Below are 25,458 nucleotides of genomic sequence, written 5' to 3' on the forward strand. Positions count from 1 at the left end.
GGCCCCCTTGGCAGCCATCGTAGCCCCCTCAGGAATCCGCATAGTGACCTATGCAGACGACACGCAACTGGTGGTTGCACTCAATCAGGTAGACCATAACACCAACAGTCTCCATACCTGCCTACAAGACATTTCAAAATGGATGGATATATCCCAGCTCAAGCTCAACGGGGGAAAAACTGTCTTGGGTAACCGCTGTAGCTTCCACCCCAACCTAATGTGGCCATCAAGCATAGGTTCTCCCCCTACCCCCAAGACTGAAATCAAGAGTTTGGGCATTTGGCTGGACCAGGACTTGAATTTTATGACACAGGCCAGGAAGACAGCAGCAACCTGTTTCGGCTTGCTTAAAATGGCCCTGAAAATCCTCCCTCTTCTACCCCCACCAGCAAAAAAGGTACTGATACAATCCCTCATACTCTCTTGGCTGGACTACAGGTATACATTATATCTGGGCTCCCCTCCTCAGTAATTTCCAAACTCCAGCTAGTACAGAACAGCGCAGCCAGATTACTAGCGGGCTCATCCAACAGACAAACAGCTAAACCGTCAATACGCTCCCTCCACTGGCTCCCCATGAATGAACATATCAAATTTAAAACGTTGTGCATCACTCCTAAAACACTGTCAGGGACAGGCCCGCCATTAACTCCGCCCTAATCCTTCCATATAAAGCTAACAGAAAACTTAGGTCGAATGACCTGCGTCTGGACGAGGTGCCCAGAGTAAGAAGAGCCAGAAGTGGAGGATGACTGTTTCCTACAATGCCTCCAAGCTCCGGAATTCCTTGCCACTCTATCTACGCTTGATCTCTAATCATCAAACTTTCAGCAAACAACTCAAGACTCAGCTGTTTCCCTAGTCCGTCCTCATCCATGTTGGTCCACAGTGCTGGGACACTTCTGGGTAGCCATGCGCTCTACAAATGCCTTTTCATTCATTCATTCTTTCATTCATTCATTAAGGGTGACTTCTTTTTGAGATAAAAGAGCCCTTATTCGACTCATCTTGTTGAACTCTGCTTTCAAGGTCGGAATGTAAGGCCAGATTGATATATCGAGCTTCCCATGCGGAGAAAGAAACAACACATTCTTACAACAGACTACATGTTGGGAGACAGTCACTATGTACAGTATCCCTGCCAGCATACTACAGCAATCTTCATTATTTAATAACGAATATCTACAGTTTGCTAATAACGTGGAAGTAAGTGTAATAGCCAGGGCGGGTGTACTTTTTAAAATACAGGCCAAATTTGGGGTTTCTGAATTACACAAGCTGTGCAATTGTATATTCCTACAGACCAATAAGTGATCGGGTGTTGAAGTGCAATCTTTACCTTTCAAGTAAACCTCTTTACCCTCCCTCAGACATCTATAGGTGAACGGAAGAGACCAAACTTCATGGAGATATGCGCTACCTAATGGTTCATATCTTCCTATGGCAAAGTGCTTCATGCATGCTTAGAACTTAAACAGCCGAAAAGGTAGCGTTATCAACCCATGAATAAGCCAAACCGCTGAATTTCTTTCGGCCACAGAAAATGGTAAAGGTTCTAACTTATCAATATGCAATAATGAAAATGTAGCATTTCATTGACATAAATTGTTGTTTAACAGTCAAATTAAAGGGCAGAAATAGCGAAGAAGTGTTCATGTAGTCCCAAGGCACTTTCCCAGCCTTCAATGTTTGTAAAGTCCATGCAAACTGCATAATAGAACGCAATTGATTGTGACCATGGTACAAAACTGAAACCTCATCTTGCACAATATCAACGACAGAAGAAACAATATTATCTAATGTGTAAATTCGGGAAGAAAGTGTGTTAATGTTATTATCTACAACTGCAAGCACTTTTTCTAAATTAACTTGATCAATAGCCCTTAACCTAGAAGCAGCTTCAATTTGGGATAGTTTCCAAACTTCGTTGTAAACAGCATTAATCCATCTTTTGGGTCTGACTGCTGCTGGCCCTTTCACAACATCATTCAAATCAACACAGTCAGTCAATTTAGACAAATAAAGCTTAACTGATGCTAAGGCGTACTGTTTGAGCCAGTTCTGACATAGCTTGCCCACAGAATAGGTAGTGACAGAAAGGTCACTCTCAAAACGTGGATCCACCCGAACCAAACCCAGAAACGATGTTGGCATGAATATGCACTTTTTTGCCATACCAACCAACCTTGGGCGTTCAAACTGGCAATGTTAAAGGACGAATTTAATAACCGAGTCCCTAAATCACTAAGGGACCTACTGGTGTAATTATTCCATTTGGGGTATTCTCCCAAAATCAGGAATAGAAGGAGCATTTAATTTTTTAGACGTAGCCAATCCAAAGCAGGTGGTTTGTGAAATAGTCTAATTCAGAAACAACATATGGTTCGGGATGAGACATGCACGATGCAAAGCCTCAGTCCCTTGCACTTGCCAACTTTTAGAACCCCAAACAGATTTAAGATCAATCGTATCTTACCACAGCTCATATCCTCCTATTGCCAATTGGACGATAAAGGACTTCAAATACAATAATTTAGTGTGTGTAAGTCTAACTTTGGAAGAGGACTTCTCAGTCATCTTAAAATAAAATGCATCAGGGTTGGACTGATTAAAATCAGTAAAGTAAGAAAACTTTTTCAAAAGAGTTTTTGAGCTGCGTTCCACAGGAGCGGGACAATCTTCCCATTATGTGTAATTGACCGTATTCCTAAATGTGTTTGCCTTGTGCAGAAAATAATTGCCATAAGGGTTGGTAACAAAACAAGTCAGCATAATTGGCAGAATCTAATTAGAAATCTTCAGCATCAAAGGCAGCATAATATTTCAAATTAGAAAACAGAGCCTCTACGGCTTGGACATCCCAATCATCAGAGTGTATATTTTCTTTAACTACATCCACCATTGAAACACAAAGTACATTAGGGACATTAATAACCTCTGTGGGACCGTGTATCTGAAATTTAACAGCATCCTACACAATCCCATATAAGACAGGCCAAGCAGTGATATTCTCAAAAGTCTGGTCCCTCTTCATGATCTGTGATAAGGATTGGGGTACCAAAGTTCCATCAATCCTTCTAATTGTAGATCTTTCTTTAACATAGTGTCCATTCACAAGCCAGAAAAAATACACCACAAATCCAATGGACATGAATAGAAAAATTGAAAAAAGCATCAGCCAAATGCAAGTCCAAGGGGATTAAAAAAATATTTTTCAAACAATACAGCTAAAATCGAAACTTTTGAGGAGGACTTTGACGTGGTAGAGTCAGTGTCAAATGAAAAACGTGACTGATTAGCCACACAGGTCGGCAAATCGGGCATCAATAAGTCTGTGGGGTAAATGTACTCAGTATCATCAAGAGGATCACTAGCTGGTGGATTCAATAAAGGATTTGTAACTGTATTCATCTCAATTGCAACATCAGGCATGGTGGTAGGTGCCAGAGCCAAAACAGAGTTTCTCAGCATCGCTGGACAAGAGACCGCAGGTGTCATACTAAGAAGAATTGGCCACGCTGTGTAGTTTGACATTGTCAATAGAGATGTACCCGTTTTCCTTTTTACCAGGAAGTGGAGGTAAAATGACTGTTCTTGTACCCTGCACGCCAAGCACAGGAACTGGAGCACGATACGAGGGGCCAAATTCCTTCTTGTTCTCGACCTTCTCTCTGACCAGTTCACCAACTCGGGATAGCCAGCCAACTACCGGAATCTGCAACGCAGCATCAACTGTGTAGGGCAAAGGTTCCTTTGCAAGACTTTTCCAGAATCTACAAAAGACCTGTGAAACAGCACAATGTTCATCTACCTCAAAGGGAGTGGCAGATGCCGCTTGGTCTACACCCTCAAGGCCCGGAACAAACATTTTGATGCCAAAAAGCATTTCAAGAGAGGTCCGCCCACCCAGAGACCTTCTAGGGAGAATATGTATTGAGATGGGCTAGCCAGTTCCGGCCTGTGCCTAAAACCCTAGCTGTCAAGGATTGCTTTAAGTCACGGTTCATCCACTCCACAGCACTATTGCCCTCAGGCCGGTATGGAGACAAAAAATTGACTTGGACCTCCAACGAATGCATGGCATCCCTGTAAGCCTTAGAGGTGAACACTGGACCCTGGTCTGAGTGGAAGGTATCACATGCAAAAATTCCCACAAAGACACGCAAATCCCTTACGACAGTTTGAGAATCAGCACTCCTTTGGGGCAACACCCACACAAAGCGCGTGCAAGAATAAACTGCAACTAAGATGTACTTATACGCAGTATCAAAGGAGAAAGGACCGCAGTGATCTCAATAAACAGAGCCAAGTTGTTTATTAGAGATATATAACCGCGTCTGGGGTGGGTGCGCAGCAGTAGAAGGTGTACGCTGCTGGCAAATGTCACAATGAAGGACATAATCACACGTTTGGTTGTACAATCCGCACCACCAGTAATGCTGTTGTAAAAGTGATACAGTCACAGAGAAGTCGGCACGAGCAGAGGCCATACCCTTGTGAGCGGTTGTAATAAGTGTGGACCTGCGGTCCGCGTTGGGAATCAATCTGTCACCAACGTCGTTAATTCTCACATAAGGAACTTTATCAGGACCTAAATGAAAAGAGTATCTGGAAGGGAAACCTCTGGGTTAATTACTTCCGTTCTCTGTTGTGGCCATAGCTCCCAAGATGTCATCATCAATCTTACTTCTGGAACGTGTAACTGCTGCAACTACATATGTCGCTACTGTGGCCTTTGCTGCTTCATCAGCAAGACTATTGCCAACAGCCTGAACTCCGACGCACTGATGACCAAGAGTATGAATCACAAACATGAGCGGGAGCCTTTCTTTAAGCTCAGCCACTCAAACCCAGATCATTTTATGTTTTATTGTGCTACCCTTGGAATCACAATAGTCCTTTTGAGTCCAAAAGAACAAATTGTAATTGTAAGACTGCACACAGTAGTAAGAGTCACTTACGATAAGAGTAGACACACTAGGATCAGCGTACTCCAATGCAAGCATCAAAGCACGGAGCTCTGCCAATTGGGCTGTACAGTCCTTTAATGTCTGTGCATGCACAACAACGGACTTGAATTCTCCAGCTCTCCATAGTACCAACCACTATTGCGCAGGCAAAAGAATAAGCATGCTTTGAACCAGTACCCTGTTGCGCTGAACCGTCAGTGTAAATGATACAATGGAACTCCTCTAGCGGGCGCATGGTCAGAGGAGCCAGGTGAATGAATTCATACTGCAAATACTCCTGAGTCTGCAAAGAGGAATCAAAAATGAACGTGACATACGGGGATGTCAAGGACGAAGCCTATTGTATCCACCGAAGTGTACAAGTGTGACTTGTAAGCGATAGGGACTGTGTCACCCTCATTAAAAGTCAGGTACGTCAAACCCACCGCTCCTGGTATGATTCTTATCACCAGGTTGGTGTAGTTATCATGAGTCAATAAGAATTTAGATTATAGAAGATCAGCCTGCACAGATTGCAAAATGGCTGAATGAGCCAGGAGTCAGCAAGATTTGGAAAAAGTAGGAGGAAAGGAAACATGGCGGCGGCAGGCTAGAGCGGTACGCTCACTCTTCACAGTTCTCTGACGCACCACAGGACACCCGGCGCTGAATGCCGAGAATACAGCGCGAACACCCACTGGTGAAGACGGAGACGCGAAGGACGACCTAAAATAAGATAAGAGGCTGTTGGTTTTTTCAAACCGGGCTCCACGGTATTTCCTCACCTTTCTCGCGGCTGTGTTTGGCCGCAGAGGCGCGATCCCTCCCCCCGCCTCCTTGTTACAGTGGAGACGAGCAGCCGTGGAGCTTTGGCGCGGCTGCATGGCGGCGGCTCGGGGGCTCCTCAGCTTGAGAGCCAGCAGCAGCAGAAGTCAGGGGCTGCCCCCCAGTTTCTTTGGCGCTAAATCTGACGGAGTTACAGGCAAACAGCCTACAACCCTGGAAGTACTAGAAACTCCTGTAGAATTTATAGAACCGGCAGAGCCGATTGGTAGGTAGCAGGGTTGGGGGGGGGGGGGCAGGGGTGCAAGTACAAGTAAAGCTAGTTCCAAAAAGCAGGCTTCTAAAAACACCCATAAAAAACAGAGAGGAGGTCAGAAATCGGTCAGAAAACTACAGGCCCCAGAAAGCACTGCAGGGGTGGAGGAAGGATCAAGTAATGGAATAGCAGTAGATAGGGGTGAGGCGGAGGAGGTTGCAGATAAGGAAAGCAGAGGTGCTGGTGCTAAAGAGAAAGGTAAAGGTAAAGGTAAAGGTAAAGGAAAAGGAAGAAGATACAGTGGCAGCTCCCAGAGAGGGGTTAATAACATATACTCGAAGAAGAACAGTGTTGTACGAATTACCCCCTCACTGCGCTCCTTTTTTAAAGTGGTACCCCCAGGTACTAGATATTTCTCCAGATACAGAGGTACATACACTAAAAGGCACACTGGCATCAATACGCGCGCCCACATCCACACTTGCTCCTTTACCCACACCTATACCCTTAGAGCTTACTGCAACTATAGATTCAGGGATGGCTGATCCCGCACCCATCCTAAAAGTGGCAGTTGGTGCTGGTGCAAGAATAGTAACAGTACTGAAGGAGGCCCCAATGACATCAACTGTCGATAAAGGCAGGGACGAACTAGGTGGAAAGGGGGTCGTAAATACTCTTGAGGCCCTCGTTGAGTCAATTTCGTCAATGAGGGAGGAGATAAGATGTGACTTCCTGGTCTCTAAAGCAAATCAAACGGAGATAAAGGCTTCCTGTGAGATCCTAGAAAAGAAAGTGGGCGGTCTTTGTGAAAGAACGGAGGTGTTGGCGGGTGCGGTGGGGCTCCTGAAGTCTAATTTACAGAACGCTGAGTCCAAAATACAAAATCTACAGAGAGAGGGGGATGCCATGCGGGAAAGAGTTGAATCATTGGAGAACTACTCTCGGCGCAATATTCTTAGGCTTTCGAAGATACCGGAAGGAAAGGAAGGGGAAAATGTTAAAGCCTTTGTGTCTAAATTATTGAAGGATTCCCTCAATTTGGAAAAGACAGTTGAGGACCTCGAAAAAGATATACAGCGAGTACATCGGGATCCTTTCCGGCTAAACCCCGGTAGAACTAAATCAAGAAAGATCCTGATCAATTTCCTCACATATACCCTTAAGGAGAAGATCTTAAACCTTGCACTGAAAGCGAAAACGTTAAAGGGCCCAGACTTCACTTTTGAGGTACGGTCCGATCTCTCTAAATCCACACTAGATAGGCAGTGGGAGCTCGGTCAGAGAATGGAAAAGTTCAGGTCCCTTGGCGCAACAATGCAGATGCAGTTTCCCGCCTTTCCACGCATAATGTACAACAACAAGATGCACAATATTCGGTCTCCCTCTGATGCTGACCAGTTGTTGGAACTTATTAGAAGCCATTCTCAGGGTGGGAAATAATACAACAACATGAAGCTTTTTCCTATTTTGGACTAACACCAGGCTGTGCGTAATCTGTACGCTATCTTCCCTGAATTCCCCTACAGGGTTAGTTAAAAAAAATAAAAAATAAATAAAGGTTAAAGGTTGTTTAAGAAAACAAAAAAGCAGTCAAGCATCATTAAAAGGTGTCAATAAAAATAAAAATATTAAAAACAAAAAAAAACAGGGGCTTCCACTTTAACATTAGATATGCTTTTCTTGTTGCGTCTTCTTAGGTAGGCAATTTTTAATGGCCCTGGGGGTTTCAAACGGTGCAGGAGGAGGAGGGCTGTGAGAGGGCGTAAATCTGGCTATTCATCAAGTCAGAGTAAGTGGGGGGGGTGTCCCTAGGAGGGGGGGAAATGGCAAAAAATCCTCATAGACCTTGCCTTTTTAACATTTTTGTGTACCCCGGTTGGGGATACTTTCAGCTTCAGTTTCAGGTAGCCAGCTGGATGAGTTTAGAAACTGAAGAATATGGTTGGAGGCTCACAAAGGTAGGGGGGGCGGCACGATTATCATGACCTCTGTGCAATATATGACCTGGAATGTCAATGGTCTGCGTGTGAGAAATAGAAGAGCTCGGATCTTACAATAAACTTGAGCGATTCCCCCGCGCAGATCATTGTCTTACAGGAGACACATCTGCTTATAGCAGAGGTTAATGCATTGCTTAAAAACCAGAGATGGATCGACACATTTGTATCCACGGATCATAATGCAAACATCACAGGGGTCCTCTTTATCTTTAAAACATCAGCAAAAGTTCAGATTTTGGACTATAAGGAGGATCATTCCGGGAGATGGCTTCTACTGAGAATTTCAGTGGATGGCTGGATATGTATATTAGTGGGCAATTATGGCCCCAATTCAGATGATCCGTCCTATCTGAACACTATTAGAGATCATTTAGTAACCTTTCAAGACCCGATAATTTGGGTAGGTTATTTTAATATTGTGCTTAACCCTAAACTGGACATATACACCAATTCCAGAGCTGGCACGTCTTCCAAATCAAGGCAAAACCTTACTGCAATCATGACACAGTTGGGTCTGGCAGATTTGTGGAGGGAAAGGGTGGGCAATAAATTAGGGGTTTCCTTTTGGAATCTTAAATACAATCACAAATCAAGGATTGATTATGCCCTATTTAGCTATTGCCTTAAAGATCCCTTGAATACAATAGAATACCTCCCTTCTCATCTGTCCGACCATTCGGCTCTTGTGTTCACCTTAAGATCTGACAGGCAGATAAAATATCCATCTTGGTCCTTTGATCGGACTATTTTATTGGAAGATGATGAAGTTAGTTTTTCTGGTAGCAGAGACTACATGATTCCTGGAGATCAATCTCGAATCCGCCAGTCTCACTACTGTGTGGGAGACATTGAAAGCTTTCTTGAGAGGTTACATCACCAACAAAGCCTCTCATAGGCGGAAGATATATAGGGAGAAGATAGTCCGCCTTGAAAAAGAAATGAATCTCATCGAGCAGAAGCTTGGTTCCTCTTCAGGTTCACCAGATGACCATAAGAAGATGGACGATTTGAAATCGCAGCTGGAGAGTATTTTGCAAAAAGAGTGGCTAAAAGATGGGAGTCAAGCAAAATCTTCCATTTTGAATTTGGGGAGGCAGCAGGTAGATCTTAGCGTGGAAAGTTAAGGCCGACCAAGCTCTTAAATATATAAGAGAAATAAAAGTAGAAGGGGAGGCTGCGGCCAGGATCTCCAATTCAGAGATAGGGAGTGCCTTTTTGGATTTTTTTGAAGGGATTTACAGGGAGGATATTCCCAATGACCAAATGGCAAGAGATAGATGGTTGGATGGAATCTCGCTGCCGACACTCTCAACAGGGCAGAGCAACTGTTTGGAGATGGAAATAACGGAGGTAGAAGTGAGCAAAGCCATAGGGCAACTCAAACGAGGGAAGGCGGCAGGCCCCGATGGCGTACCTGGAGAATTATATCGAGCATTAGGAGATGTCATAGTTCCAGTATTGACGGCCCTGTTTAATGGGATCCTTAGGAAGGGGGAAATTTCCCCAAAATCATGGCGAGAAGCAACTATTGCTCTGATCCCCAAGCCAGGGAAGGTCCTGACTGAGTGTGGGTCCTATCGTCCAATCTCGCTTTTGAATAGTGACTATAAAGTCTTTACTACCATCATGTCAGCGAGATTGGGAAGTGTAATTGGTGCAATTATACACCAAGACCAGAAAGGTTTTTTCAAAGGGCGTCAGCTATCAGATTTAACATACGTCTTGGAGGGGGCAATAGACATCGCTTCAGCTTTCTCCCTTCCATTGGCCACCCTTACGTTAGATGCGACAAAGGCCTTTGATAGGGTCAATTGGCCCTATCTGGTCGCAGTGCTAAAGAAGTTCAATTGTGGTGAGGCTTTTTGTCGAGCTATTACCTTATTGTATGGAGCTCCATCGGCTAGGTTGTTAATCAATGGTGTCCTGTCAGAATCTTTTAAAATCACGAGGGGCGCGCGGCAGGGCTGCCCGCTCTCTCCCCTCCTCTTCAATTTGTATATAGAACCATTAGCAAAGATCTTGCGTGCTGAGGAAAATATTCCTGTTTTCAAATTTGAGGAGTGGAAGAGGCGTGTTGCACTTTACGCTGACGACATCCTCATTTTTACTTCCGACCCGGAAAAATCATTTCCTGTTGTTATCAAGAGGGCGGAGGAGTTTGGGCGTATTTCGGGGTACGAAATTAATGCCAGCAAAACAGAGATCATGATTTGGAATACTCCCACTTTACAGCTGGGTGTGACTATTTCCACCTCTATGCGATACCTCGGATTACGGATTACCCAAGACATAGGAAAAGTCGTACAAAATAACCTAGATCGAGTATACAATGAATGTAAGAAGCTATTAAAATCCTGGGCTCATTTACCACTCACCATTTTTGGAAGGGTGAGCCGGATAAAGAGGTCCATTCTTCCCCAATTTACGTTTATCTTTAACACCATTCCCTTGGCATTTGACGCAAAAATTTTGGATAAGTGTCAGCGAGAGATCAACTCCTTCATTTGGAATTGTAAATCAACCAGACTGGCATGGAAGAAGTTGAGGAGGAGGAGGGAAAAGGGAGGGCTCGCTCTTCCTGATTTACAGTATTACCCATGGGCTTTTCAGTTGTCCCATGCAAGAATGCTTTTAAAAACACCATCTAGTTTACTGACTGGGACTATGTTTAAGGCCATGCTAGTGGGAGTGGACTTGCCATATGACGGTTTCCTTTTTAAATTTGTGGACCAGAAGTTCTTCAAAAAAATTAAGTTAAAAATTCTCCAATCCTTGGCGAAAGCCTGGGCTCCGATTAGAAAGAGATTAGGGCTGCCCCATTTTTAAAATTTTGCTCCAGTATGGAACTCTCTTGGTCTGGATGGGGGGTTTGCCCTACCCGACGAGCTGTGGGGGGAAGAGCTAGGCCTTCAGTGCAAGGAGTTATAGTTAAAATCCTCTACTCTCCTTTATAAGATCGTCAAACCGGCATGGCTGAGACGTAATCATCTGTTCACGATCCATCGGTCTTACCTCTCGCCCCTGAGACTCTCCAAATTTCTCCCAGACAAGAAATGTAATAAATGTAACCTTATCGAAGCATCAGATATACATGTTTAAGGACTGCCCCAACATCGGCCGGTTTTGGGACGAAGTGAAGTCAACCCTGGACTCCATCCTAAACATATCATTGTCCATCACGTTGTCACTAATAATCTTCGGTTTGGATACTGATGTGACTGGCAAAGCAAGGTCTTTCTTTTTTTACGCAATTCTCTTGGCCAGGAGGCAAATCTGCAAATTCTGAGTAGAAAGAAACGCCCCATCACATGCAGGATGGCTGATGTCCCTATATGAGACCTCTAAGGTGGACTTGGCCAGGTCCGGTAGAAAACGTAACTTGGCATATTGGGATCTTTTGGCCCAGTGGAGATAGAGTTTTTTTTTTTTTTTTTTCCCCCGGGTCCTATGATTATGCCTACAATACTCCATGGACATGGTTCCCCCTGTATGTTATTGGTTATTGGTCCCACAGGTTGAAATATACCTTGATGGAGTCACTGCAAGCCCATACCCCTTCTTTTATCCCTCTAGTTGTTATCAGGACTCTTCTGCCACCAAAAAGGTAAAATCGTGTCTTGACGTTAGAGACAATTAAAATCTTAAGTCTCTCCGGGGCAGACACGCAAGGTGGTTGGCGTTTCTTGAATAGAGGGTAAGGCAAATGAGGACTAAAAATAAATAAAAAAGATTTGGAAAAAGTAGGTTGTACCAAAGGGTAAAGAGACTTGATACGCTGGGCATATTCTGGAATGTTAGTACACCCGAAATTCAAAAAACCCAGTAAAGACTTTAGTTTCTTCAGTGTTGTAGGAGCATGCAGCTGTGCCCATTTCTCCAGGAAGTGATGTGCTAAACCTCAACCTTCATTGTTGAGCTCATAGCCCAGGAACAACACTGTGTACTCTGCAATGTAAGATTTTGCAAAGTTGAATTTGTAATCGAAGTTCGCAAAACAACAAATTATGAGGTCAACGCGACACAGATGCGGCCATAATTAGTCGTTTGTGAGATAAATGTCATCCAGATACGATCATGCATCTGGGTCGAGTATCTCTAAAAGAGAGACTTTGTGGGCGGCAAAGACCCCTGGACTACTCTTATAGCCCATAGCCATTCTTTTGAACTGTCTTTCTTTGCCACCGCAGGTAAAAGCTGTCCATGGACTACTAATAGAGGACCGATTATGGCAGAAAAAGCCATTCAATATGTCAAGCGTGGGCTTAAACCTTTTGTGTACGAGACTACTCACAAGGGCAGAACATGGGGGTTTTGTTCCATGCAGCTCCGACAATGAGAGTTTAAGTGCCAGTAATCCAATACTAAATGGTACAAGCTATCAGGCTTGGTCACAGTAAAAAGAGGGTTATTCATCGAACACACACATGTTTCAATCACACCTTGATATTCCAATTGTTCAAGGCTTTCTGCCACAGGAGCTTTTGCTTCACGCCGCATAGGGTATTGGGGTTGAGGCTGTGGCATAGACCGCAATGGTATCATGTCAGGGGGGAAATTTGTCCCAGCTACGGTGAGTACGGTACAAAGCCGGTGCATGCACCTTAGCCCACTCTTCTGCAAATTATGACGTGTATAGTCGTCCTGCTTGCCTTTACCGTCAGTCTTGCGAGGTTGCTCTTGTTTTGCACTCCGTCCTCTGCCGCCGTCTCCTACACCGGTGGGTGAGACCGATGTTTCCTGCAAAGAGCTAGGAGAACGTTGATCAGGAACCTGAAAACGATCAGGTGACTTAATAGTAGCACGGTCGCACAATTCATATTTGCGCTCAGCAGATGCAGGTATTGGGGAAGCGGGACGGGACCCCTGTTTCAGTTGCTGTTTCCCCTGTTTTTTATTATTATTCCAATTCTGTTTTGGAACAAAAGGCTCGTCATCCTGATCAGATTTTGCCACCTGAGTTTGCTTCTATGCTGTTGTAGCATTTGTATTTGTATTTGTATCTGGGTTTTATATCGCGCCAAATCACCGACAGGTCTCAAGGCGCTTCTGACAGAATACAGCAACAAGAAGTAGAGTGAACAAGAGTACAGATTATCGGCCTATCTTACAGAGATGCAAAAGCGTCCCTGAATAGCAGTGTCTTCAGGGATTTCCTAAAACGGAGGAGATTAGGTTCTTTACGAAGGACCTCCGGTAGCTTATTCCAAATGGTAGGGGCTTGGACTGAAAAGGATCTACCACCTTTGGTCGCCATTTTAAAGCGCGGACATGACAGCAGTAGGCAGTTGGAGGATCGTAGAGCTCGCTTGGGATTATACACTTCAAGCCTCTCTTTTTTATAGGCAGGCGCCTACCCATAAATTGCCTTATGGGCAATGCACAGGCTTTTAAATTCCACCCTTTGCTTTATAGGGAGCTAGTGTAACCTATAGAGTAGAGGGGAAGCATGGGTCTGTCTAGGTGATCTAAAGATTAACCGTGCTGCGTCGTTCAGGGTAACCTGTAAACGATTGATTACATTTTTTGGTAGACCTAGATATAGTGCATTCCCATAGTCAATCCTGGAGACTATTGTAGCTGAAACAATGGTTCGAAGCATGTTTGTAGAAAGCAAAGGGGCTAGCTTTCGCAACTGCCTAATCAAGTTGGTACATGATCCAACCACAGCGGATACTTGGCTGGTCATTGAGAGCTCCTGGTCGATCTTAATACCAAGGCTCTTTACGCTGGGGCATGGCTTTGGGGTAGGTCCAAGTTCTTGGGGCCAGAACAGATCATTCCAGGGTGAGGTGATAGTTGAAACTACTAAGACCTCCGTTTTATCTGGATTGATTTTTAGCAGGTTCGACGTCATCCAGCTCACTGTAAACCGCAATATCTTTTGGGCCATGGACTGAGCCGATGTTGCATTACGGCCGATGGTCTTATAAGCCGCCGTAATAATTTTCGGTAACTGACGGGGTTTTTCAGCATCGGGGAAATCGCGCAAAGCATTAGACACCTGGAAGCTCACCGCATCCCCCTTGACATTTGCAAGGACGAGATCGGAAACTAGCGTCAAACACTCCTACGAGTCTCCTTCCCAACTCAACAGCCGCCTCCGGTCCATGTTCATCTTGAACACGCTTAATGACCGACAGCCATGGACGGAGTGCCGAAGCACTTGACATAGACTGCCGCAAAAATCATACCCCATGTAGCACAATCAGTCACTTCCGGCACTAAGTCTTTATGTAAACCTCCACTTCCGCTTGGTTCAGAATCGGGGGCACCGACGGACAGAGCGGGACCTCATACTCCCGAGCGGTTGCCGGGTGAGGTGAGGTCTTCACCCACACAAAGCTGGGAAGACATGCTTCTCTCCCTCCAGTGGACATTTAAGCGTTAAAGTTCCTGGTAGATATGTAACTTTTTCTTAGTACATTTTTTGTTATTTCTCACCCAACACATCACTTGTAGTTGCAGTAGCTATTCCATGTCTAAGGTCCTGAAGAAAGCCGGAGTAATTCCCCAAGAGGCTGAAACATGTTGACCGTCCTGCCCAACGCCAGAGGGTAGTCTAACTACTTGGCGTGTTTTTAACTCTTGACAAATAGACTTCTGTCTGAACTTTTTTTTGAGTCGGAGTAGTCAATTTTATTTATCACTATCAATTGAGCACTGCACTTTATCAACCCCACTCTATGATGAATATCATGGCTAGAGTACTGACAACCATTCCCGCACCGGCACTATATGGTCGGACGTGGTATTGAATGACCAGCAACTCCCACATGACGTAAACTCCACCATAAGGGTGGGCTGATGGGATTGGTTCTAGCTTTTGTGATTCAATAGCATTCGCTCACACATGCATTCAACTGTTTTACAGTCACTAGTATAGTTACACACCATTTCTAGACCTGGTCTGCTCTGTTGTGTGTTTTGCATCTTGACAGTAGGGGAGCGAGCAGACAGGTCGTAAAATATTCCCCTTGACCCTCCACACATATGTCTTTTTTATTAGTCATTATGTTATTGACCAGGAAGTAGTAGATCCTTGTTTTTGTTCTGTGGACACAAGAAAGGAAAGTGCATTTCTTGTCCTTTGGATGGAACAGGCACCAGGGGTCCAAAAGAGTTTGGTATGCCATCAAATATTTCAGTAGACTTTTACCACTTGAGTTTCTACGGTCTGGGTGTACTGACTTGCCTAAAGCAGGGTCAATTGCCAGATTCCAATGCTTTCCTATTATGAATCAAGCATGTTTAAATTCAGAAGGGAGTCTTTTTAGTGTTGAGAAGTCCTGCTTCTGGGTATTGGGGGCAAAACCTTCTGTTGGGGTCAGGCCATTTTTTTCAAGACCTTGACAGGTAAATGTCTATTGGTAAGAATTGCCAACCCACTTATCCTATATGGGAAAGTGTTTATCTGTTGGTCGTTTGGGAGGGCACTCCCAGACCCACCCATTTTCTCTTTAGTTTCTACGATTCTTTCTCGGATAGGTGAGCATCCATCATTAGTATGATGTCTTCTCTCTTGTTGACTATGTCAGTTAACAGCTTTTTACATTTAATGTAGTTTGATACACCATTTATCTGCAGGGTCAAAGAGAAAGAGCCCTGGTTCCAGTCATAGTGAATGAGAGGTCTTCTGTGAAGAGATAAGTGTAGGAAGTTGAGTTGCTGGTTGAGGGCAGATGAAACACTACTCAAGCAGCAACCAAAGTTTTTGTCAGGATGAAACACAAGCATACCCCAAATTAACCTATGCTTAACCCTCTGGTAGCTTGGCACAAAAGCAGTCAGGCTTAACAAAGGCAATGTGTAAAGTGATTATGCAGCACTTCAAACAGAAATAAAGTGACAACACAACATAAGAAAAATCACACCAATTTAGAAAACTACAGTAAAACCTAATAAACTATTTGAGATTAAAACAACACAAATCCAATCAATAGAACCAGAGATATGCAATTTTAAAGAGTTAGGTGAAAATAGTGCTTAAAGCAGAAAGTATCAAATTGTGGTTACCTGGTCACGCTGGACTGAGACAAAGCCACACGTTCAGGCCGACTTCGATGGATCGCCGAACAAGGTGTCTTAAATCCTGGTTGCAGACCATTGAAAGATCCTGCATCAAGGATGCGTTGCGCAGTGGTGGTATCAAGGAAGCTACAGGGCTGCAATGCGAGGTCCTGCGCATTGTTGAGGATGCTGTCGAGGGAGGGCTTGTGATGCAAAACCCGGTGTCGAAGATGCGTCATGTAGCACCAGTACCAAAAAGTTGGAGGCTGCCAGGCAAAGTCCTGCGTCATCATCGGGTATGCATTCGACAAGAGGCTTGCGACCCAGAATCCTGCATTGAGGATGCATCACACATTGGCAGTTCCAAGGAGCTGTGTGCTGAGATGTGAGGTCCTATGCCTGCAATGCATCACACTGCGGCGGTTCCAAAGTGGAGCTGTGAGATGTGTCACGCTGCATCAGCTCTGCCCACAGTACCACAGATGGGTTGACAGAGCACCTTCAAGTCCACTTCCAAGAGTCCAGGTCTGGGTGGCACCACTTGGAGAAAAAGACTCACAGCAATCAGAGTCCAAGTGCTGGGTTCAAGGTGGCTGGAGCCTTTTCTGTTTTGGAGGCTCTGATCAGGAGGCCAGCCAATTAGCCCTTGGAGTCACACTGGTGTCCTGGGTTCAAGATGCAGTCCTTTTCACTCAGGCAGCAGGGTAACAGGGCAACAGAGCAGCAGTCCTTCTTGCAGAGCAGATCAATAGTCCTTTTGAGTCCTCCACAGGTCCAGAGGTGTACTGAAGTGTGGGCTCTCAGAGTCCAATATTTATACCTGGTGCCAGCTTTGAAGTAGGAGAAGGTTCTGGTTTTTCCACTCCAGAGGTGTTTGGAATTTCCTGCCTCCCTGCCCTGTACACAGCTTGTCTGGAGCACAAAGGACTAGTGTCAAAGCCTTTGTGAGAGTGCTCAGGCAGAAGCTTTGCGATGTGCATGTATAGCTGGTGATAGCTTGCCTCCTATCAAGTCGGAGAGGGCCCATCCTGCCAAAATATATTCCCCTTTTGCCTCACTGTCTGGGATCACCACACAAAGGACAACAACCAGCCACATCAAGTCATATTTATTCAGCCTTTGTAAACCAACAGTCAATAGAGGAGGACCACTTTTAGGACACCAGTCCTCATCCCGTAGCTTTGTCCAATTGAGTTAGTTTTTCTGAATGAACAAATGAGATGGCATAAAACACTATGTTAAAGATGAAATCAGGCTACCATTAGATCCATGCCATTCAGGATCCTATTTTAAGCTGGCACCCAATAGTACTTTTAAACAAATCATGGAACAAACAGAGTATCCCTAAGCCTGGAAGTACGCCCTGGTCCTGTAGTTGGTGAAGAAAGCTGGGGCAGATCATATCTAGAACTTGTCCAGTTATTCTCTAAATTCTCTCATGTCATATGATGTGAAGGTATTGGAAAGATTACTAACAATCAACTTCCCCACTATTTGGAGAGTAAAAGCCTGCAGGACTCTTCCCAAACTGGTTTCAGGACCAAAAGCAGTACTGAATCCACTGTGTTGGCAGTGCTGGATAGCATCAGGTTCCTGGTCGATGAGCATAAATCTGCCGCCCTAGATTTCATTAGATCAAAGGTCAGTGCTTATGTTCCTGGCAGATGCCTCCGCCCCTCCAACCAGCTCCTCCTTAGTGTTCCCAGTTACCGGAGGAAAAAACTTGGTGGTGCCAGGTTCTCTGCCCTTGCTCCCTCTTTTTGGAACGCCCTTCCTTTTGCCATTAGGTCCTTCTCTATTTACATGGACTTCCGCTAAGCTCTTAAAACTCATCTTTTCTCTTTAGCCTATCCATCGTAGTATCCCCTCTGCTTCCCCTCAGGTCTGTCTTTCCCAGTGCCAAGAAACCGCTTGCTAGTAGAGCGCTCTATAAATCCCTTCAACTTCAACTTCCTCACACCTCCTGGACCAGTCTGCTGCTTTCTACACCATGTCCCACCACCTATTCTTACATAGGCTGCATGGAATCAGCAGGCCTTCCACTACTTTACAAAGGTTTTGAGCAATAGACCTAAAACGGTACAGCTGCCCCCTTTCAAATCCAGCCCAAGGTTGACATATTATGGTGTTCCCATGGGTCTTCTCTGAGTCCCACTTTGCTTAATGTTTATGCGTCACTTATGGCAGGTATTGTTAAAGCTTGGGGGTTTGAGAGCACTATTATGCAAATAATACCCAGCTCATTATTTCTGTCAATAGTAGTAATGCGGAGACGTCAGGAAATATAGTGGGCTGCCTTACAGATGTGGCAAGGTGGATTCAGTCACATTGTCTGGAACTCAACGCAGAAAAGACTGAAATTCAGCTTTTTGGTGGGGCACTTAGTGTTTGGACTGACTCTTGGTGGCCCTCTTTGTTAGGTTCTGACCACAGGCCTAAACGTGTAGCTAAGAATCTGGGTTTCCTGATCGACTAATCTCTCTTCATGCAGGACCAAGTGAATGCAGTAATTGGGAGCTGCTTTGGGCTCCTACAGAATTTTCACAGACTATTTCAGTGGATCGCAGTGGCGTGGCATAAGACAACTGAAAGGTTTTGATTGTGAGCAGATTAGACTACAGAAATGCTCTGAATGTTGGAATGGCTGATCGTTTGTTTTCTCGCCTCCAATTGATTCAAAACGCGGCAGGAAGAACGATTTGCAATATTCCCATCGAAAACTCAGTGACAGCTTGTTAAAATTCTCTTCACTGGCTTGCCGTTCATAAGAGAGACATCTTTAAGTTACTTTGCAATGCACACAGAGTGCTTTACGACACCGGTCCAGCAACCTTGCATTGTAGAGTTGCATTTTACAAGCCAGCGAGTGCTCTTCGTTCCAATAAACAGACTTTCATACAATGTAGACAAATAAAGAGATCTAGAATGGGTGGCCACTCCTTCAGTTACTTGGTAGCTTCACACACGAATGCCCCCCCTCTCAAGTTACGATTGAAGTCTGATGTTTTATCTTTCCGGAGGATGTTGAAGGCTTCTTTTTTTTTTGCTCGAATGGCTTTTTTGATGTATGGAGTCTATTTGTTTTGAGGGCCTGGGCCAGGATATTCCTTAGGATATGCAAAAGGGGATGATGAAGCTAAAGAATGGTGATGGATTAAACCCAGATCAGTTGACTGGGGGTGAGGGTTTGATTTGCTCAAGCGCTCCATCCCTCATCCCCTTTTGTATCGCTTTGTTCGCCCTAAGTTGGCAGGGTATGCTCAGACGTGAGTCCCTTGCTCACATTGCCACTGGATTAAAGCTAGCCTTGCTGATGATGGCTGAAATGCTAGAAACCAGTCCCAGGGTGCTTGTTTCCGGTCCAGGGAAGACATGACTTTGGCAGTTTGGGCTAGACTGTTCCCATGAGGCACAGGGTCAGACTGATATGCATATGGCCATGTCTGAACTGGGGTGGTGGAGTGAGCTAAGGAATGGTGATGGATTAAACCCAGATCAGTTGACTGGGGGTGAGTGTTTGATTTGCTCAAGTGCTACGTCCATCATCCCCTTTTGTGTAACTTTCTAAAAGTGGCATATTCAAAATCATAACTTAAAATCCAACTTTATTATTAAAAAGGGTTGTAAATTACAATTAGTTAGACACCGAACTCGATATTACCATCTGCTCCCAATTTGAAGTTAGCACTTATTAAATGTAATAAGGTACCCCAATGTTATCCTATGGGAGAGGTAGGTCTTGTAGTAGTGAAAAATGAAAAGTATATGCTGTAGTGACAGGGTCCTAAGCTCTTTACAAGACAAGAAGATATCACAATCTTCCTGTTCCATAAAAGGAGGGGGTGGGAGCTACGCAGTTATCAGATGTGCAAAGAGATGGAGCAGACGTTACCTTCTTTGTGCTCTATATTGTGTGGCAATTCCAATCCTTGTCGTCAATTGTAGAACAATCAAAACTTGTCAAAACTGAAGGCTGTACAAATCTGTGCTTTTTTCTGTTCATCACCACCGCCTTTTCTGAATCATTTTTGGCCACTATAGGTGTGGCAGGGTATACTCAGACATGAGTCCCTTTCTCACTGCACCATCAGGATTCAAGCAAGCCGGACCGAAAACGGCTGAAATGCCAGAAACCGGTCCCCAGTAGCTTGTCTCCTTTCTGGTGAAGAATTGGCTTGGTACTTTAGTCTGTCCTGTTCCCATGATGCACTGGGCCAAGGACAGACTGATTTGCATATAGCCAGGTTCTGAGCTGGGATGGTGCAGTGAGATAAATAACGGTGATGGATCAAGCCCTGATCTTTGGACTGGGTAAGAGTGGTCTGCTTAATTCAGACACTCTGTTCATCACCACCCTTTTTTCTGAATCGTTTTTCTATAAAGGCATCAAGACTTTAAACAGGCATGCTGAGTTGAACACACCATTGCTGCCACTTTTTGGTACAGGAGGGCTAAAAGTAGTAGGTTCCTTTTGTATGAATCTGCGAGGGATGGGGAGGCAGACAAAAATGCATTACAAATTAAAAGTGTGAGGGAAGTTGTCATCACGCCTTTGGGGTATCAGGATTCATACCAGTCTCTGGAAGGCGATGTATCAGGAGCATGATTTTTAGCATGGTCTCTGTGGCGGCCATGCAGTGTATGAGAAACTACTGTGAAGAAAACCATGTCCTCAAGGAAATTGCTGGTGTGTAGCAGTCTGTTGTCTTCCAGAGATGATCTCACATCCATTGTGCTTTAGGTGCGGTCCTTCAAAATCTGTTGTAATTCATCTTGGTCATTCAGTTCTCTGATTTTGCCACCAATCTTTATTAACAAGGTTGCTGGATCTTGGAGACATTGGGCGCATATCTTCATCTACGAGCAGGATGCAGAGAGCCATCAATTTCTTTCAGATGACATTTGATTCAAATGAGAAGTCAGTGGCATCCAAACTTTTGTGATCTCTATAGATATTGGTTTTGTGCTTCCTAAACACTTGCTGTATTTGCAGAGTATGCAGAAGGTAGGCTATGAAAGGTTAGGTGTAGATACAGTTGAGCTGATGTCTCTGTCACAGTCTTATGCCTTTTGGAATTCCCAGGATTAACCGAAGACTATGGAAAGTAGCTTCTTTATGAAGGAGGTCAGGATTTAGGTCATCTCTACTCCTTCTTCGGCTTCCGGAATACCAAATATTTATTAATTGTCTCTCCTAGACCAGTTCTCAAATTCTATCACTTTTTTCTTTTTGAGATTACAAAGTTTTTCAACCCAATCTGGACTTTTAAGTAACTTAGTCTCGATCTTAACATGACATTCAGTCTTGTTGAGTTGTGCTATTGATGTCTCCAGTTCATTAGGAATGGTTTTGAGTGCTTTGTTCATGTCTGCAGTGGCAAGCTCCACTGTTGTAATTGAGTTTTTATACTTTTAAGTTAATCAGAGAACACAACGTGACCATTGGAATGCCTGTGGAATTCAAGTATTGCTCTCTTTTCTTGCCTCTACTTTTCAGGGGCTCCAAGAAAGTTAGTTATCTAGCAGCTTTTGTGATTGGACAATCATGGTAGTCGAAGGAGTGTAAATTGCTGAACCATGGGTATTCACGTATATTTACAGTTCCTGAAGAGTGATATTTGCAGGCGACATCAGGAAACAGCAGTTTGTAGCACTGGATATAGGAGGAAATAATCAGTGTGATCTTCTGAGCAAACAACCGCAATTAGCAAAGACCTCCACCAGATGGCACCCTTTCTCTGCTATTAAGCAAATTCACTCTCATTAGGGACCCTTGTCGTCATCAGGCATACCCCAGCCCATTCCTATATAGTGGATTTTAAACCATAAAAAAGTGGGGGCCTCTAGGTGCCCTACACTGACCGACCTGCAGAACATTGCAGGGGCTAGACCAGACTGCCCTTCATGTAGGAAGCCTCATTGCTCCAATGCTACAAGCGCCATCTCCTGGGGTCATCATCACTATCAATAGTCTCACCTCTCCTTGCCCCCCTAACATCACCCAGGGTTGAAATTGCACACATCAGGATTCCAGCAGCAATGGTCCTCTCATGTAAAACAACAGTTGAGCAGCGGCTTCAGTAGCCTCAAGTAGAGAAGCAGTGAGTGTGGGTATGAGTGCCTCCTTCTCTGCCATGGGTATGATGTAATGCAGGGCCTGCTGATTAAGAGCATATGAGGTCACACTAGCAGTAGTAGTCACCATTTTACTACCCAATTCTATATCAGGACCAGAGTCTTCATATTATTCATTATCCTCTTTACTTAATGTTTAACAATGGTCAACTAAACACATAAACCATAGGGATGCTATCAAAAACGACAAATCCTTGAGTTCCAGCACAAACACCTACGCCATAACAGAATGTCCAGTAACCAATAAGCAGACACATCAAGGTATATACTGGTTGACCCATCTTAACTCCTCCTCTTCTTTGCTGCTCATGGCCATGTTCAGTATTTCTTCTGCTTCCTTCATTTCTAAAGATCAAAATTTTCGTTGCATGAAACTACTCTTTATTCGTTTTACAGTATATGCATCGAGCCTGGCAGCGTCGCGAGCTCGATTTCCTTACATCACGGACTGTTGTTGGTGGTAATCTGGCTTTGTCCCCACTGGGGAGCACCACACCGTCTGAGCTGCCACTGCCATTTTAGAACTTGTCTCTGGTGGCGGATGCAAGCGGTGCACAGTGAGAGCTTCTCCCTCCTCATATGTGAGGCACAGGCGTCCTCCGTCTTCTCTGAATTTTATCTTGCACCCCTTACTGCGAGATTCCCCCAACTCTGAGGGGATGTGCACAGCATTTTGGAGAGGTGGTGTCCCAAGTCACACAAAACTATGTCCACGGGACCATTACAAAATTGTTAGGTCCTATGGCTGAGAAACTTCAGATGCTTTTTGAAGGCATGCCATGTTCGATGCTTCAAGATGCCTCGGTTCCTCCAAGGCAGCAGCCACTTCCCTCAAAGTCACATCCAAGACAGGTGCCTTGGAACAACTTAAAGTGGCCTACTTGACTTCTTTGGCCTCCTTCTTAGAGGAGGATTTGGAAGAAGACATCCCAGATAATATAGTGTCTATCCAAGATGTTGGACCCCCAGAAGGTGATACTGATGTCTGTGATTAGGATGCTAGAACTTGGTTGCTTGTCCTCTAAAAAGAGGCACTTGGATCCTTCTGCAGAACAAGGCCCTTTAGGTTCCTCTCAAAGCCGGTTATTGAGGGATACTTTTAACCTGGAGGTCATAATACACCTGCACTCCACAGACTGGACGCCTTCCCTCAAGAACGCCGCCTACTTACAAAGTAGATTTCGCAAGTCATTCTCGAAGGAGGATAGGAGTCTGCTTCACTAAGAATGATCCAGACCTTCCTTAGAGGGTAAAGTAGCTTTGACCCTCAACATTGATCCTAAGTTGTCCTCTTTTATGAGTACATTTGTTAGAGACCCTAAAAAAGGATCTATTGATCCTGGAAAGCTTGCCAGGATAAACTATTCAATATTTCTGGTCAATGGCAAAAAAACTGAATATGGCTTTCCTAGCGAAAGACCAAGACACCCCTATTGATCCTAATGTGCTGGCTTATTGGGCAATGGTAACTGTGACCTGTCATCTGAGCCTCGCAATTTTTCCCTACTTTGCATTGCCCCCAAGCTTTGCGAGCTGACTGCTTACGAGGCTGGGCCCTCAGCTGATGGGCTTCTCTTCGGTGATCCATTTGTTAAAGAAGTGGTGAAATTTGTAAACACATTTACTTCTCTTGACAAAGCTCAGAGGGCATTAAAAAAGGTTTTCCAGCCCGACCTTTTTTCCCTAGCTGGTCGAGGTCTGGTCGGGCCTCTCCACGAGCCATTTGCAGTACACAAGCCGATCTTTTCAAGGCCAGAGAAGGTGCTCGGGTTTGGAACAAGTGAGAGAGAACAACCCCTTTCTATCCGACCTGAGGTTTCAGAGGAAGATTCCACCGAGCGAATACCTATGGATAAAATTCCAAGTTAAATTTGGGGGGGCAGAGTGTGCTTTGTTTCCAAAACTGGATATCCATTACTCATGTTCAGTCCAAGGTTTTCAAGTGGAGTTCTACGAGACTCCAGTTCAGATGAGTACTACTCGCCAACTCCACTTTCCAATTCACAAGAATACTTTAGTAAATAAAGAGTTGTCTGCTCTCTGACAAAAGCAAGCCATAGCGCCATGTAAACTTCATTCTACGGGTTTTCTCAGCAACATTTTCCTTGTGCTCAAAAAAGTCGGAGGCTTCCGCCTAGTCATCAACCTCAGAGTTCTACTACTGTCCTTCACATTCATTGCAAAATGGAAGGGATTCATCTGTTAGGGGACCTGCGGAGAGAAGGCGACTACATGGTCTGCTTCAACCCGAAGGATGCCTATTTGACAGTCCCCCACTTGCCCCATCACCATCGTTTCTTACAGTTCCAATTGCGGGAAACTGCCTACGAATTTTTGGCACTGTCCTTTTGGCTCTCAGGCTTGAGTTACTCAAGTCGGTGGTTTAGTTTTTGAGGGAGAGAGGGATCCGATTGCTGACTCCCTCTTGATGTTACATGATCCCAGTTTACTCACAAACCAATTGAATCTCACACCAACGCTGTTAGAGTCTCTAGATTTTGGCCATCAATCTCAGCAAGTTCGACCTTCCTGCACAGAGTGATAAAGAAGAAACATTGTAAATCTCTCTCTACTTCGTTGGTTGCAATCATCCATCCAGGGTATCTTCATGGGACCCCTCTATTATGAGGCCTTCAGTGTTTGAAGGTTGCTCACCTGCACAAGCGTTTGCCCTATTCATACCAGGTTGCTCTCACTGCAGAGGTACGTCACATGCTACTGTGGTGGCTGGAACACATGGAAGCTTGGAATGGAACAGCCATTTTTGGTCTCATTCCAGACATGATGGTAGAGTCCAATGCCAGCCGTTGGGGTTGGGGTGCTCGCTGCACCAACATCTCAACAGGGGGATGTTGGTCCAAATCAGAGTTATCCTTACACATGCATAAGCTTTAAACTTGCATAGTCTGAAACCTCAAGTCCTGACATAGAATCAAATATTTTCTAGCATTCGTGAACAAGGATTTTTAATTCTTCAATTCTTTTAAGAACACAGCAGCAAAGATTATCCTTCCTGTTGATTGTATACTTGTTTAATTATTTTTCGGTGAACTGTAGTGATGGTGCTTGTTCATTTGTTTTCAGCGACGACGAGAAAGTTGGCCTACCCAGTTATTGTGTAACTTTAAACTCTCTCAATTTTAGTTGCAGATCAAAAGCAAGAAAGAGGTCGAGAATGTTATTACCCAAGAACGTTTCAGCTTGCAGCAGAAGGGGCAGAGTTAAGATGGTTCCGCAGGTTTATACATTGAAAGGTCTGCTAATTGGTTACTGGACATTGTGTTATGACATGGGTAGTTGTGCTGGAGTTCTAGGATTTGTAGTTTTT

General features: G+C 44.5%; 1 protein-coding gene across 3 annotated transcripts in view; it reads right to left on the reverse strand.

Annotated features, from left to right (window-relative positions):
- The window catches only part of CRYZ (crystallin zeta), a 326,836-nt gene that overhangs the window by 153,301 nt on the left and 148,077 nt on the right, over positions 1-25,458 (reverse strand). The window lies entirely within an intron of this gene.

The sequence above is a fragment of the Lissotriton vulgaris genome, chromosome 1_1 (assembly GCF_964263255.1).
Source record: "Lissotriton vulgaris chromosome 1_1, aLisVul1.2, whole genome shotgun sequence".
Lineage (NCBI taxonomy): Eukaryota > Metazoa > Chordata > Amphibia > Caudata > Salamandridae > Lissotriton > Lissotriton vulgaris.